Below are 3,572 nucleotides of genomic sequence, written 5' to 3' on the forward strand. Positions count from 1 at the left end.
TAAACCACTCAAAGTAAACCAAAGGACAAATCACTTAGACATTAATCAAAATTAAGAACTAAAAAATGTAAAAGTTGGAAAGAATTTATACTGAGCCCTAAAACAAGATGTACCTAAACAAGGTAATTTTTCCTTGGCCACAAAATGAAATGACAAAAAAATTTTCCAACAAGATGATATGTTTATAGTTTTTAAAATTCAAGTTAAAATAATGAAGTGTGAGAAGCAGTAAGGTATTTCTCAATTTTCACAGAGGAGTGTAAAATAAAGATGTTCCACTGCTGTAGGCTGGGGTAATTCAGTTATATCCTCAACTCACACTAAATGATGGATTTCAATCAATAAAAATATATATCATGTTTTTGGAAGAGAACATTTAGTGGCATAAATATAGCCCTCAGCAAATAGAAAACCATGAATCCTTGACAGAAATATTTCACAGAATTAAAAACACCTCTTAGGGTTACCATATAAATTTTATGAAAGTACACTTCAAATCTCAAAGTGTGTGTATGTGTGTGTGTTTTAGGAGAGTGAGTGAAAAATGAAATGATTTTAAAGTTCTTCTGAAAAAATAAATGGCAGGTTAGCCAAAAAAAATTACGGAAAAGAAGCAAGCACAGGAGGGCTTGGCTTGGCTTACTACATATTAAAACTTACTGTGAAAACTGTTTATTGGCCCACATATATGCTCTAGAAATAAAATATTTTAAATATCTTCAGATTCCATCCTCGAAAATGGTAGCTGCATCAGAGTACCTAATACAGTGACTTAAACATAGTACATACTTAATACGTAGTGCTGGGTGAATTCTTGAATAGAAATGTAGATGATTTTTATTTTATCCTGTGAGCTGAATTTATTCAGTGTCAGAATTTCTGAGTAAAATATTAATATAAATGAATGACCTGCTTGTTCTGTACTTTTGTTTAGCAGGTCACAACATTCTGTGCCAACTCTTGAAAACTGTCAAAATAGTCTGCTAATCTTCACTTGTATTTTGACTCAAATCTAAGTGAATAATGATTGGACTCAAAAATATCTATACTATTTCATGATTATAAATATTTCTATCATATGATTCTTTTCCCCAAAACTAATCTTTCAAATCTATTTACTAAGGAACAAGATAAAAATTTTAATCCATATCATTCTATTAATGATTGTGTGAAAATGTTCCTAATAATTTTTGGTGCTTACAATATCTTCTAGCCATTAACTGTTATATAATGGTTTAATTGTGGTGACTTTAAAATACGAACACAAATTATTTGATAACCCTCCCTTCTAAAGATGAAGCTATATCCCTTCCCCTTGAGTGATGGATTGGATTTAGTGACTCACTTCTAGAGTATAGAATGTGGCAGGAGTGATGAGGTGGGATTAGGTCATAAAAGAGAGTGTGACTTCATCCCTTCTCTCTCTAAGATCATTTGCTCTGGGAAGGAGCCAGCTGTATTGTTATGAGGACACTTGAGAAGTTCTATGGAGAGATCCATGTGGCAAGGTATTGAGACCTCCTAACAACAAACCAGCAAGAATTCCACAATGTTTTGCAAGATAACTTAGAAATGGATCCTCCAGTCCCAGTCAAGCCCAGTCAAGTCTAAAATGACTGTACCCCAAGTTGAAGTCTTGACTGCAACATCTGAGAAACCCTGAGCCAGAACTACTAATCTAAGCCACTTCCAAATTCTCGAATTACAGAAACTATGAGATAACAAGGGTTTTAAGCTGCTTGGTATGGGGGTAATTTGTTATGCCAAAACAGATAATACAAATATTATACCATTAATCTCATAAAAGGCATATTGGCCATCTTTTTAAATGCTATAGAGAATTACATGTATTAATTTCTGTGTTATGTCTTTCTCAAACTAGTTTGAAGCCATACACTCTGGACCATTTCAATATCATTATTATAGAAAGATTTTAAAGAATCTTTAAAAAGTCTTTTGAAAGGCCTTTGATAGTGCTCTAGAGACTGCTGATTAAATGCTATGAACAGGTTTAATAATCTAGAAAGAACTTTATTGCTGTGTCCCATAATTAAATCTATTAATTTTTTTGAAAATAATTTTTCTCCTTAGCAAAAATAAAAACCCTATTTTAGAACAATTAGAAAATGCAAAGTAAAATAATAACGCTCATAAGCAATCCTACACCCAGACATAACATATATCCTTTCATTGTGCGTGCATCTTTATTATTTTTTTTACAAAAGTGAAATCATACTGTACATAATATTTTTAATTTAACATGTCCACTTGTCATTTGATATCTATCTTTCTTGTAATCTTTAAACATGCTGACTCTAGCCTTTGTCACCTCCTTCATCACTATCAGTCTCCATCAGATTACTATTATCTCTTACCTCAGCAGCTTGCAATGGCCTGCCAAGTAGAGGAGACTTCCATTTTGGCCCCATAAGGAAGCCAGGTTGATCCTTCTAGAACATTGTTAAGGTCACCTTAAAAAACCTAAATTCTTGTTTATCACCAACAAGGCCCTGCAAAATTTGGCCCCTGCCCTCCTTTCAGCTCTCAGTGAGTCCTTGCTCATTGGCTACCTAGTTCGTCATCAGGACCTTATACTTAGCTCTGCCTTGAAATTTTTTCTCCCAGATAGTCATATATGGCTCACTCTTTCAGTTCATTTAGATCTGTTTAAAGATTATTTCCTCAGAGAAATAATCTTTATTTCAATAACCTTCCTTGACTACCCAATCTAAAAACTCTGCCTCTATCATTTAATTTTTAAAATATAACACGTCATTACCTAACATCGTAGTATATGTTTGTTTCATTATTTAAAACAATATATTTACCTGTTATTTGCCTCCCAAAAAGAATGTCAGTTCCAACAAAGCAGGGACTTTATCTGGCTTATTCATCACTATCCACATTGCTTAGAACAGTACCTGGTACAGTTAGGTGCTCAATAAATGTACGTTAATTAAAGGACAATATGGATGTACCATTTTAATTATTAATGCATAATAATTACTTGATATTTAAAATCCTGACAATTTTTCCTATTATGGGCAATTATGTCATGAACATGTGCATAAGTAAATATTTACACCCTATATGTGTTTCCTAAGATTTAGGAGTCAAAACCATTTTTATGGTTTTTGATACAAACTGCCAAACTGCCCTCCATCAAAACATTATATTATATACCATTCCAGAAATGAATGAGAGCTACTTTTTTCTCACTTTGCATAATAATGTACATTTTCCTTTTAAACACTGTCATTTTTATAGAGGAAAAATGGTTATTATTCAAATTTGCCTTTCTTCAGTTACTAGAGGGCAGATATTTGTTCAGGTAACTATTATCCATTTGCATTTTTTTTTTTTTATAAATTGCCTCTTCATGTCCTTTGCTTACATTTCTACTAATTTTTCCTTACTGGTAAGAGGTCTTTTTTACAATAAAGTGACCCATTGTCTAAACCATGTTAAAGTGTAATTTTCCCAGTTTGTGGTTTGTCTTTAAGTTTTAATTATTATGTTTTAACTTTTTTATCATGTAGAAATTTAAATTTTATATGGTCAGGTTGATTACT

Source organism: Lipotes vexillifer, unplaced genomic scaffold (assembly GCF_000442215.2).
Source record: "Lipotes vexillifer unplaced genomic scaffold, Lipotes_vexillifer_v1.1 scaffold91, whole genome shotgun sequence".
NCBI classification, from domain to species: Eukaryota; Metazoa; Chordata; class Mammalia; order Artiodactyla; family Lipotidae; genus Lipotes; species Lipotes vexillifer.